The following is a 14,653-nucleotide window of genomic DNA, read 5'->3' on the forward strand; positions in this document are numbered from 1 at the left end:
GAAGCTGATGATGTGCCCTGTAAACTTTCACTCAATGCAAAAAAAAAACATTTAATTAAAAAAAAAAAAAAAAGGAGGGGAGTGGTTGACTTTGCAGTCCAGGAGCGGAAGGCCCTGGGGCCATTAAGGGGGAAAAGTGGAGTTCTGGACCCTACCCAGAGAAACAGTGATGCCAGAGATGGAGGCAGAGACGATGATGCGGAAAGATAGAGCGTCTGGGAATCCTAGACTCAGAGAAGGAGAGGGGTTGTGTACTGACGACCAGGGGGCAGGCTTGCAGTGTGTACCATTTGGTTGGTTGATGATGCATGGTGGGGATTGTAACCATGGCAATATAACAATATACGATAGGGTGAATGCAAAGCTAATGTACTCTCTTGTAAACTATCACATAATTCACAATTAAATATTAAAAAAATAAAAATCCTAGCCAACAGAACCCAGCAACACATCAAAAAAATAATGCAACATGATCAAGTGGGATTCATATCAGGAATGCAATGATAGTTCAGCATCAGAAAAACAATCAACGTAATCCACTATATAAATAAGAAAAATGAAAAGAACCACATTATCATATTGATTGATACAGAAAAGACATTTGACAAAATCCAACATCCATTCCTGATAAAAACCCTCAACAAAGTAGGAATTGACGGGAAATTCCTCACCATAATCAAGAGCATATATACAAAAACAACAAGCTACATTTATCTCAAAGGAGAAAACCTGAAAGCCTTCCTTCTGTGAACAGCAACTACACAAAGATGCCATTTGTCACCACTCCTATTCAATGTTGTGCTGGAAGTCTTAGCAAGATCTATATGGCAAGATGGGAATATTAAAGGCATCCAAATTGGCAAAGAGGACAGGAAACTCTCTCTATTTGCCGACGATATGATCCTACACATAGAAAATCCCAAGCATCAGTTAAAAAGCTACTAGACCTCATTGGAAGAGTCAGCAAAGTGGCAGGATATAAGATCAACATACAATGATCAGTTGGATTCCTCTATACCAAAAATGACAGCACTGAAAAGGACACTAGGAAAGCAATACCATTTAAAATAGGCACCCAAACGATGAAATATGTAGGAAAAACGTAAACAGAGAAACAAAGGACTTATACAAAGAAAACTACAAAACACTACTGTTGTTGTTGTTGTTATGTTCCGTGGAGTTGGTTCCGACAAAACACTATTGAAGAAACCAAAAGAGACCTAAGAAAATGGAAGAATGTACCATGCTCCTGGATAGGAAGACTTAACATTGTGAAAATGTCAATACTGCCTAAAGCAATTTACACATAAAATGCAATCCCAATGCAGGTTCCAACGAGATTCTTCAAAAAGATGAAAAAAAAAAACCAAACTATTACACACTTTATATGGAAAGAAAAGAGAACCAAGATAAGCAAAGCACTATTTAAGAAGAAGAATAAAGTTGGAAACCTCTCACTCCCTGATTTCAAAATTTATTACATGGTCACAGTGGTCAAAACAGCTTCATACTGTAACAGTGACACATTTATCAATGGAACAGAATTGAGAATCCAGAAATTAATTCATCCACATACAGCCAACTGATTTTCGACAAAGTGCCTAAATATATTGCATTCGGAGGTAATACTCTCTTCAACAGATGGTGCTGGCAAATTGGAAATCAATATGTAAAAAACTGAAACAAGACCTTTCCCTCACGCCTTATACAAAAACCAACTCAGCATGGATTAAGGACCTAAATGTGAATGCCAGAATTATGAAGGCCATCAATGAAAAAATAGGGACAAATGTGAGGGCTCTAATTCACAAACTACCAAACACTTTGAAAACTACACAAACAAAAGTAGACAAAATGGATGATTGGGACATCCTAAAAATTAAAAAAATATGTGCACCTAAAGACTTCACCAAGAAAGTAAAAAGGGAGCCCACAGAATGGGAAAAATTCTTTTGCAACGACACATCAGACAAGGGACTCATTTCTAAATTATATAAGAAACTACAACACTTCTACAGGAAAAAGACAAATAACCCAATTCAAAAATGGGCACAGGACATGAACAGACACTTCACAAAGGAAGAGATCTGGGCAGCGAACAAGCATATGAAGAAATGTTCACAATCAGAAGACACTAGACAGGTGCAAATCAAAGCAACAATGAATTATCATCTCACACCTGCAATAACAGCAAAGATCTAAAAATTAGAGGACAGTAAATGCTGGTGAGGATGTGGAGAGAATGTGATGCTCTTACATTGCTGGTGGGATTGCAAAATGATCCAACCACTCTAGAAAGCAATATGGTGCTTCCTCAGAAGGTTGGAAATTGAAATACCTTATGATCCAGCAATTCCTCTACTTGGTATTTACCCACAAGAAATATGAGACATAACACGAGTAGTTATATGCACACCAATGCTCATGACAACACTATTTACGCTAGCAAAAGGATGGAGACAGCCTAAGTGCCCATCAATGGAAGAATGAATGAACAAACTGTGGTACACACACACAATGGAATATTATGCTACCTTTAAGAACAACAAGGAAACTGTAAATCACCACACAGCATGGATGAACCTTGACGATATTACATTGAGTAAAATTAGTCAGTCACAAAAGGAGAAATACTGCATAGGACCACTATTGTAAAAGACCTAGAAAAAGAACCCAGGCTGGGGTGGGGGGGCTGGATTATTTGCTGGTTACTGGGATGTGGGGGGTAGGGTGAGTGGAGGAAGGGGAAGGTGGAGCACAGGGTAGATAATAGACACAGGATAGTTTGGGTGCTGGGGAATCGGGCAATATACAAGAAGGTGGAGGGGAATGGAAGAACAAGGTAGATGGGAGAACAGTGAGGCAAGTTTGCATGGGCTAAGTGGGACAGAGGTAATAATGATGTATGCACAACCTTGGAAATATAGGGCTCTGTAATACAGGGATTGAGGCATAGTTTGAATGAGTAAAAGGGGAAAAGTTATGCTAAGATGCTTGGATGTCTTTTGAATCTTGGTTTCCCTTGCATACTATTATAAAATAGACACTTGAGGGGGAGAGAAAGCCAGAAATATTCCCATAAAAAGGTTGTAAGTCTGTCTTCTGCCTATAACTAAATTGGAACATGTTAAATGGGGCTACAACTTTCCTAGTGAAGGAGGCTTCCTGCAGAGTCTCTGCAATGCATAAGACAATAGGTGATATCCTGAAACCTGTACAGAATCTTCTGAGGTGGGAAATTTCCACTTGAAAGGACAAGGATACCAGCCTGGTGCCTCTAGAAGAACAGAAGACACTTCTTGAAAGAAAGACCGACTGGAAAAATAAAAAATAGAATAATGCCAACCTGACTGACTACTATAAGAATAAGCAAGTTGCTCACTCAGAAGACATCAATGCAAGTAGTCAGTTCCCCTCAGGACATACCCCCTTCCAAGACTAAGACTCAAGGGGAATACACGAGCAGACATGTACTCTGACTGGTGACCACATTGGACACTGATAAGGAGAAGTGAGGAAAAAATAGCAATGAAGCTGTGAGCTAAGTCCTACCACATTCAATAGACTCCTTTGAACCTGGGTGGAGACCTGGTTGGCCAGCAGTATGGGAAGACCTGGGGACTCCTGGACCCAGAGCCAGGGACATAGCCACAGAGTACTAGAGCAGACAGTGAAGCATGCAGCTGATAAGAAATGATGGCATATGCACAAGAACACCCACACTTGCAGATAATACCCACTTGACCTGGCTTCAATGGCTGGACAGTCAGAACTCAACTAGAAGAAGAAAGAAGAAGAAAAAAAGAGTAATCTAATACAATTTGATGAACTTGACCTACACCTATGGATGCAGTAGCTCAAAAGTGGGAACAAATCTTTACAGCGAGGATCATTCCCACCCCCTTGGTACACAGGGTAGATAGGGATGAGCAACTTGGACATTGGCTACCCAAAATGGGTGCGGGGAGGGCTACAAAGGCAAGAAATGACTGGCTTACAAGCTTTCAAGAGGGAGCCTAGACCCAGAGGGTGCGGAGGAAGGTAGAATATCCACTGAATAGTATCCAATCTATCTGAGTGGGGTTGATGAAAGGAGATGGGGATAGCACTCTTGTGGTACAATAGTGAATAATTCCTATCAGAACTGACTGTTAAGGTTGGAGATGTAAAGGTAGACATCTTGTAGCAAAAAGAGGAGATTGTTTGATTTTGCAGCCCAGGAGCGGAGGTTCCTGGGACCATCAAGGGGGAAGAGTGGATTGCAGGGCCTGCCCAGAGAAACAGTGACATCAGCGACGGAAGCAGAGATGATGACGTGGATAGATGGAGTAGCTAGATGTGGATAGATTGATAGTGGATAGATGTACTGTAGACCCAGAGAGGGAGAGTGGCTGTGTGCTGACTGCTGAGGGGCAGGTTTGTGGTGTATACCCTTTGGTTGGTTGATGATGCATGGAGAGGATTGTAACCATTGAAATGAAATGATATACAATATGATGGCTATAAAGCTAATGACTACCCATTTAAACTATCACATAGTTCACAATGAAACGTTTAAAAAGAAAGAAAAAGGAATCAGGAAAACAATACCATGTACAATAGCCACCAAAAAGATGAAACACTTAGGAATAAATCTAACCAGAAAATCAAAAGACCTATACAAAGAAAACTATAAAACATTTCACAAGAAATAAAAAGAGATTTACAAAATTGGAAGAATACATCATGCTCATGGCTAGGAAGACTTAACATTGTGAAAATGTCAACACTACTGAAAGAAATCTATAGATAAAATGCAATTCCATCCAGATTTGAACATCATTCTCTAAAGAAATGGAAAATGAATCACTAATTTATATGGAAAGGAAAGAGACCCCAGATAAGCAAAGCATATTGAAGAAGAAGTAGTAGGAGGTATCTCACTTGCTGATCACAAAAGCTACTAAACAGCTACAGTGGTCAAAACAACCTGGTACTGGTACAATGAAAAACACACAGATCAGTGGAACATAGCTGACAATTCAAAAGTAAATTCAACCACATATCATCAGCTGATTTTTGACTAAGGGCCAAAACAGAATAACTCGAAATCCATTTGCAAAAGAATGAAACAAGACCCATATTTCACACCATATATAAAAACAAACTCAACCTGAATTAAAGGTCTAAATGTAAACCTCAGATATGTAGCTTAATTACACTACCAAACATAACTAAAAACACACAAACTGTAGAAGACTGAATAGATGACTAGGACTTGCTAAAAATTAAGCACTTATAAGCATCAGAAAATTTCACTGAAGGAATAAAATGAGAACCCACAGACTAGGAAAAAATAATTCCAATGACATATCAGACAATAGACTAATATTTAAACTTTATAGAAATCTTCAGCACAAGAAAAAGACAAATGATGCAATTTAAAAATGGGCAGAAGACATGAACAGAAACTTCAACAAACAAGACATTAAGGCAACCAACAAAAATATGAGGATATGCTTGTGATCATTAGCCATTATGGAGATGCAAATCCACACAACAATGAGATATCATGTCACCTCAGCATTAATAGAAAATCTCAAAACAAACAAACAGAAAACAACAAATGCTGGTGAGGGTATTGAGAGATTGGGACCCTCCTACACTTCTGGTGTGATTGTAAAATGGTGCAACCATTGTGGAAAACAATATCGCAATTCCTTAAAAAAAAGATATATTCCTTATGGCACCTGACAACAACAACAACAACAATGCTCATTGCAGAGTCCTGGTGTGGCGCTGTGGGTTAATGTGCCAGACTGCAAAGGCATTTGAACTGCACTGTCGTCTGTTCAAGTTCCCCAGCTGCTCCTCAGAAACCCTATACAGGGTTGCTATGGGTTGGAACTGACTCGACCAACACTTCACAACAACAGCAACAATGTTCATTGCAACAGTATTCACAGTAGCAAAAGGATGGAAACAGCCTAAAAGTCTACCAATGAAAGAGTTGATACACAGACTTTGTTACATACACACATGGGAATACTACCTAATGTTGAAGGATAACAATGAATCAGTGTAACACCTCACAACATGGATGAACCTGAAGACATTATCCTGAGTGAAATTAGTCAATCACAAAAGAACATTGTATGAGACCACTATTGTAAAAAGTAAAGAAAAGGTTTTCTTGGAAAAAGAACCATTCGTTGATGGTTACCAGGGGTGGGAAGAAAGGGAAAATAATTCACTGGCAGAGGACAGATTTGTGTTAACTTTGTTGATGGGGAAGGCGTTATACAACAAGAGGGAAGTTGGCAGAAGAATGATGAAGATAGGGAAAACACAGCGAGGAGTGAAAATTTTAAAGGGAACAGAGTAAATATAGGTTATGTAAACAACCCAACAACAACAGTGATCTATCTGTAGATAGACAGATAGATACACAGGTTGAACTGGTATGGAAGGGAGAGTGGGAGTACACTTACAAATATATAAAGGTTTGATAGAGAAAAAATTATAATAACTTTTTGGAACCATCTTGACTGGGTTCAATCGGGGCTGTGCCACTTACTGTTGGTGAGACCTTGAGAAGAGATATATAAATTTCTGTCTCAAGTTTCTTCATCTATAAAATAGAAATAATGATAGAATCAACCTCATAAATGTGTTGTAGGTATTAGAGTAAACATTCTATGAGAATATGAATCTTTGTCTGTTTGAGTCAATGATGTATTCTCAGTGCCGAAAACATAACTGGCATACAGTAGTAGCTCAATACAAATGTGCTGAATGACTTTATATAAAACACTTAGAATAGATCTTGGTACAGAAAAGTGAAAGTTTGGTTATTTTTATGTAACATTTACATCATCTGAAACTAATACAATGGTTAGCACAGATTTCACCCTCAAGAAATATTTGTACAATGTAAGAACCAATGCTGTCCTTCTAGTCTGTATCAACCTTTATTCAACAGAAACTGTGAAGTCAGTGAAGTTTGATCTTTGGACCCACAGCCTCATTTACCTGTGTATACTCTATAAATTTTTTTTATAATTAAAAAAAAATCTGTTGTTGTTCTTGTTGTTAGATACAACCCAGTCAATACTGACCCACAGCAGAACGAAACACTTCCTAATCCTGGGCCAACCTCACCACTTGAGTCCATCGATGGTGCCACTTTGCCAATCCATCTCGTTGAGGGTCTTCCTCTTTCTCTCTGACCCTTCACCTTAGCAAACGTGATATCCTTCTCCAGAGACTGGTCCCTCCTGACAATATGTCCGAAGTATGAGAGAAGAAGATTACACATCCTGGCATCCAAGGACCACTCTGGCTGCACTTCAACCAAAGCAGATCTATTGGTTCTTTTGGCAGCCCATGGCACTTTCAATATTCTCCTCCAACACCATAACTCAAAAGTGTTAATTCCTCTATGGTCCTCCATATTCACTGTCCAGCTTTGGAACACATATGAGCTTATTGAAAAGACCATGACTTTGGACGGGCGCAACTTGATCCTCAAACTGACATCTTTGCTCAACACTTTTAAAAGGTCTTGTGTAGCATATTTGCCTAGTTCAAAACGTCGTTTGATTTCTTGACTGCTTCTTCCATGAGTGTTGATAGTTCATCCAAGAAGAATGAAGTCCTTGACAACTTCAATCTTTTCTCTGTTGATAAGAATGTTGTTTATTGGTCCAGTGGTGAGGATTTTTGTTTTCTTTACATTGAGATGTAATCCGTATCAAAGGCTGTGCTCTTTGATCTTCATCAATAAATGTTTTAAGTCCTCTTCAGTTTCAGCAAGCTTGGTTGTATCAAACACCTATCGCAGGTTATTAATGAGTCTTCCTCCAATCCTGATGCCACGTTTTTCTTCATAGAACACAGTTTCTCAGATTATTTGCTCAGCATACAGATTGAATAAGTATGGTAAAATAATACAACCTTGTTGCACACCTTTCTGAATTATAAACCATTCAGTGTTCCCATGTTCTGTTTGAACAACTGCCTGTTGGTCCAGGTACAGATTTCTCATGAGCACAATTAAGTGTTCTGGAATACTCATACTTGGCTTGTCAAAATCCACACAATCGAAAGCCTTTGCATAGTCAATAAAGTACAAGCAAACATCTTTCTGATATACTCTGCATTCAGCCAAGGTCCATCGGACATCAGCAATAATATCACTCATTCCCTGTCCTCTTCTGAATCCAGCTTAAACCTCTGGAAGTTCTCAGTCAATGTATGATTGTAGCCACTTCTGTATATTTCCTTTAGCCAAACTTTACTCTCATGGAATATCAAAGGGATTGTCCAAAGATTTCCACATTGCGTTAGGTCACCTCACTTTGGAATGGGTACAAATATGGATCTCTCCCAATCAGTGGACCAGAGAGTTCTTTTCAAAATTTCTTGGCAGAGATGAGTGAGTGCCTCCTGTGCCGCCTCACATTCTTGAAAGATTTCAATTTTTATTCCATCAATTCCTGGTGCCTTGTACTTTGCCAATTCCTTCAATGCACCTTGGACTTCCTCCTTCAGCATCATTGGGTCTTCATCATATGCTATCCCTTGAAATGGTTGAACATTAACCATTTCCTTTTGGTACAGTGACTCTGTGTATTCCTTCCATCTTCTCTTGATGCTTTCTGCATCATTCAATAATTTGCCCAGAGAATCTTTCAATAACAAAAGTCGAGGCTTGAATTTTTTTTCTTCAGTTCCCCCAGCTTGAGAAATGCGGAGTGTGTTCTTTATTTTTGGTTTTCTGATTCCAGATCTTTGCACATTTTGTTGTAATATTTGGCTTTATCTTTTCGAGCTGATCTTTGAAATTTTCTGTTCAACTCTTGGACTTCCTCATTTCTTCCATTTGCTTTAGCATCTCTACACTGGTGAGCAAGTTTCCGTGTCTCCTCTGACATCCATTTTGACCTTTTCCTTCTTTCTTGTCTTCTCAATGACTTTTTGCTTTCTTCATGTCATCTCACAACTCTTCTGTCTTTAGTGTTTAATGTATCAAATCTGTTATTCAGATGATCTCTAAATTCAGGTGGGATATATTCAAGGTCATATTTTGGCTCTCATGGACTTCTTTTCATTTTCTTCAGCTTCAGTTTGAATTTGCATATAAGTAATTCATCGTCTGTTCCACAGTCTGCCCTTGGTCTTGTTTTCACTGATGATATGGAGCTTTTCCATTGTCTCTTTCCGCAGATGTAGTTAATTTGATTTCTATGTATTCTATCTGGAGAGGTCCATGTGTATAGTCATCTCTTATTCTGTCTAAAGAAGGTCTTTGAAATGAACAAATCATTGGTTTTGAAGAATGCTATCATGCATTCTCCAGCATCATTGCTATCACCAAGGCCATATTTTCCAACTACTGATCCTTCCTCTTTGCTCCCAACCTTTTCCCTCCAATCGCCAGTAAATGATCAATATATCTTCAGTGTATGTTTGATGGATTTCAGATTGAACAAGTTGGTGTAATTCTTTTATTTCATCCTCACTGGCTTTAGTGGTTGGTGCATAAATTTGAATAATAATTGTATTAACTGGACTTCCCTATAGGTGCATGGATGTTATCCTATCACACATAGCATTGTACCTCATGACTGATCTGGATATGTTCTTTTTGATGATGAATGCAACACCAGTCCTCTTCAATTTGTCATTCCCAGCATAGTACACCATTGGTTGTCAGATACATAATGGCTAATACCAGTCCTTTTCAGCTCGCTGATATCTAAGATATCGATGTTTATGCATTCCATTTAATTTTTGACAATTTCCAATTTTCCCAGATTCACACTTTGTACATTCCATATTCTGATTTTAAAAGGATGTTTACAGCTGTTTCTCTTCATTTTGAGTGGTGCCCCATCAGCAAATGAAGGTCCTATGGGCTTTTCTCCCACAGGCATTAGTCTATTCACGTCATCACGGTCAACTCTACTTTGAAGAGATAGCTCTTCCCCAATCACATTTTGAGTGCCTTCCAACCTGAGGGGCTCATTTTCTGACACTATATCTGACAGTGTTTCTCTGCTATTCATAAGATTTTCAGTTACTAAATATTCTAAAGTAGTTCATCACTCCTTCCTACTCTGTCTTCATCTAGAAGCTCATCTGAAATGTGTCTACCATGGGTAACCCTGCTGGTATTTAAAATACCGGTGGCATAGCTTTCAGAATCACAACAACTCACAAGCCACCACATTACAACAAACTGACAGATGAGTGGTGGTTAAAATCTAAGAATCATATAATATAGACTATTAGATATTTAAAAGACTTCATATACCCATAATCCATTCCACCATTTTATTGATTTTTTCTATACTAATCCAACAATTTTACTGACCATGTGCTTGACCCTCTTTGATCATCCACTTGACCCTGTGATTAGTAGTGAAGACAATAATGATGAGCAAAATAGTTCTGATTCTTGTCCTCATGGAGCTAATGGTCTTACTGTCTAGTCATTTCCTGTCCTTCAGTTTATTTTCTTGATTTGTAAAATGAGTGAGTTAAATGATCCCTAAGGTCCCTTCAAGTTTGTAGATAATAATATGATATACTGGTTGAAATTATGGATTTTTTTAAGTCAGGCTGCTTGTATTTGAATCCCACGTCTGGTACTTGCAAACTGAAGTTTGATCTATTTAAAACTGATTAAATAAAAGGCTCTCCAAGCCTCTGTTACCTCATCTAAAAAGTAAGAATAAAATTAGTAGCTGAAATGGAATGGTATTGGACATTTTGAATCTGAAAATCACATGATTTACTATGCTGGGAATGACAAATTGAAGAGGAATGGTGTCACATTCATCATCAAAAAGAACAATTCAAGATATGTCTTGAAGTATAATGCTGTCTGTGATAGGATATCTACACACCTACAAGGAAGACCAGTTAATACCACTATCATTCATATTTACACACAAACTTCTAAAACCAGTGATGCTGAAACTATAGAATTCTACCAACTTCTTCAGTCTGAAATTGATAAACCATGCAATCAAGATGTATTGATAATTACTGGAGACTGGAATGTGAAGGTTATAAACAAAGAAGAAGTATCAATATTTGGAAAATGTGGCCTTGGTGATAGAATTGATCCTAGAGACCACATAACAGAATTTTGCATGACCAATGTCATCTTCATTGCAAATACCTTTTTAAACAACATAAAAGATGATTATACACAGGGACCTCACCAGATGGAGTACATAGAAATCAAATTGACTACATCTGTGGAAAGAGAAGGTGGAAAAACTCTGTATCATCAGTCAAAAGAAGGCCATAGGTAGACAGTGAAACATATTATCAATTGCTTATATGCAAGATCATGCTGAAACTGAAGAAAATTAAAATAAGTCCACAGGAGTCAAAATAAGACTTTGAACATACCCCATCAGAATATAGAGATCATCTCAAGAACAGGTTTAATGCATTAGACACTAATAATGAAAGATCAGAAGAATTGTGGGATGACATCAAGAATATCATTCAGAAAGAAAGATAAAGGTCATTAAGAAGACAAGAAAGAACGGAAAGACCAAAATGAATGTCAAAAAACCCTATGAAACTTGCTCTCCAGCATATAGATGATAAAACAAATATATGAAATGGTAGGTAAAAATTCTGAACAGAAAATTTCAAAGGGCAGCTTGAGAAGACAAAGACAAGTACTATAATTAAATGTGCAAAGACCTGGAGCTAGAAAACCAAAAGAGAAGAACATGCTTAGCATTTCTCAAGCTAAAAGAGCTGAAGAAAAATTTAAAGCCTCGACTTGCAATACTGAAGGATTCTTTGGTCAAAATATTGAATGATGTAGGAAGCATCAAAAAAAGATGAAAAGAATACACGGAGTAATTGTACCAAATAGAAATAGTTATTGTTCAACCATTTCAAGAGGTAGCATATGATCAAGAGTCAATGGTACTGAAAAAAAAAGTCCAAGGTGTACTGAAGGCACTGGCAGAGAACAAGGTGCCTGGAATTGATGGAATACAAATAGGAATCTTCCAACAAACTGATACAACACTGGAGGCCCTCATTCATCTATGCCAAGAAATTTGGAAGACAGCTACCTGGCCAATTGATTGGAAGAAATCCTTATTTGTTCCCATTCCAAAGAGAGGTGACCCAATGAAATGTGGAAATTATTGAACAATATCATTAATATCACATGTGAGACAAATTTGTATGAAGATAATTAAAAAATGATTGCAACAGTACATAGACAGGGAACTGTCAGAGCTTCAAGCTGGTTTTAGATAAGGAATTTGGTATATCATTGCTGATGTCATATGAATCTTAGCTTAAAGCAGAGCATACCAGAAAGATGTTTACCTGTACTTTATTGATTATGTAAAGGCTTTGGTCTGTGTGGATCATGAGATGCTATGGACAAAATTTCAGAAAATAAAGTATTCCTGAACACTTGATGGTACGGGTTCAAGTCCCAAAGAAGGATGAAGACCACTATAATGTCCAATTTAGAGAAAGTTAATTGGCACAACAGATAGCTACAGCTGGAGGGCAGGGAGACAGCAGCTTCTCCTCAGTCTGCCAAGCCGTGGGAAACTGACTGCCAGCTTATATATGCTATGATCCTGGCTCAAGGTCTAGGGGCTTATCTAAAGGAATGTGCTGAAGCAGGGAGTACAAAAGCAGAAATAGCAGGTTAGTGCTAAAAGGGAGACTAGATAACAACAAGGCCAGGGCAATAATGTTGCAAATCAGACTAATAAAAACTACAAATTAGTCACATTTTCTAGGGTCCCTGAGGTATATGATTAAGTTGATTACCTTAAGGAATGCCCAGGGACATACAGTAGATACAATAAGCACCATTGTGGAGTTTTATCTCTCCTAGGCCATGGGAACTAGGCCTGTGATGCTTTCTTCCACCCTAGATGCCTTGCTTGTGTCTATTTTATCTCCTCTGAAGTCATGGGAGCTTTGCTGAGATTCAGAAATTCTGAATTTTCAAATAACTCTATTGTTTCATTACTGTGTGTTCATTATGAATTTGTGCATAGACCAGAAAGCAGTTAATTCAAACATAACAAGGGAACATTGAATGATTTAAAATTCAATGTGCACCAGGGTTGCATTCTTTTCCCATACTTATTCAACTTGTATGCTAAGAAAAAAAAAATATGAGTCACTGGATTATATAAAGAAGAGCATGGCATTAGGATTGGAGGAAGTCAGATTAGCAACCTTGATATGCAGATGATGCCACCTTGTTGAAAACTAAGAGGACTTAAAATACTTACTGATGAAGATAAAAGACCACAGTCTTCAGTATGAGTTGCACCTGGGTGTAAAGAAAACAAAAATTCTCACCACTGGAGCAGTAAATAACATCATGATAAATGGCCAAAGGATTGAAGTTGTCAAAGACTTCATTTTAACTGGATCCACCATCAACACTCTTGGACGCAGCAATCAAGAAATCAAATGATGTATTGTATTGGACAAATCTGCTGCACAAGACCTCTTTAAAGTGCTGAAAAGCAAAGCCATGGTATTTTCAATAGCTTCATATGCATGTGAAAGTTGGATACATGTGTATAAGGAAAACTGTAGAAGAATTGATACATTTGAGTTATGGCGTTGGAGGAGAATATTAAAAGTACCATGGACTGCAAGAAGAACAAACAAATTTGTATTGCCCCAACAAGATGGACTGGCACAGTGTCAGCAGCAATGAGCTCAAATGTAACAACGATTGTGAGATTTGCACAGGACAGGGCAGTGTTTCATTCTTTTGAGCATAGTGTCACTATGGGCCAGAAGAGACTTGACTGTACCTAACAACAACAACATCTTGTTATCTTGGTAAGTAGACTTAATGAATGCCTGTGAATGTAACTTCATTTTTAGGTACCATTTTATGGTACCTAAATGCTCAGTATATGGTGACAAATATTATTCAAGATAAGTCTTTCTATAATGTGCAATATATAAAATCCCATGTGGACAGTTGCTCCCCATAAGGCCAGCCTTGACTATAGAGGTCAAATATGGTCAAATTCTATATCATTCTTATTTTTCTGAAATGTCTTTGGATTTAATCTTCTTTTAACTGGGTCTGGGTTGGAAGAAAAAAAAGGAAGTGGAGGTGATGAAGGAGGAGGAAGAGAGAAGGAGGAGGAGAAGAAGGAGAAGGAAGAGGAGAAGAAGAAAAAACTACTTGTTCCCTTTCTTATCTGTATGATATTGCTCAACAGTTTTCTTATCTGTATCACAATCCTGGACAGCATTACTGCCCATCTCACCTCTAATCTCATTGAGGTTTTCAAATTAACTATTATTATTTCTTCTCTTTCATATGCTTCCTTGGGAAGGAAAACTTTCTTGTGCCTACTGCCTTCTGATTGGGGTTTTGGTTTTGATTATGTTTTCCTTGGTCTGGCTTATCAAAGCTATGTGCAGTTTCCTCACAAGCAGCAAGAGAGACTGAGGATATCTTCTGCTGCCTTTTGAGACCTCAGGAGGGACAAGTCCAGGCCAAAGATTTGACCTGCCATCTGAAAATTATTTAAGTGAAAGTCTCCATACCACCACCATTGCCAGAGCCAGTCTGTAACAAATAAGTATGCTCCTCCCCAATAGAGCCTCACTAGAGAGTTATTTGTGT

The sequence above is a fragment of the Chrysochloris asiatica genome, unplaced genomic scaffold (assembly GCF_000296735.1).
Source record: "Chrysochloris asiatica unplaced genomic scaffold, ChrAsi1.0 scaffold00126, whole genome shotgun sequence".
Lineage (NCBI taxonomy): Eukaryota > Metazoa > Chordata > Mammalia > Afrosoricida > Chrysochloridae > Chrysochloris > Chrysochloris asiatica.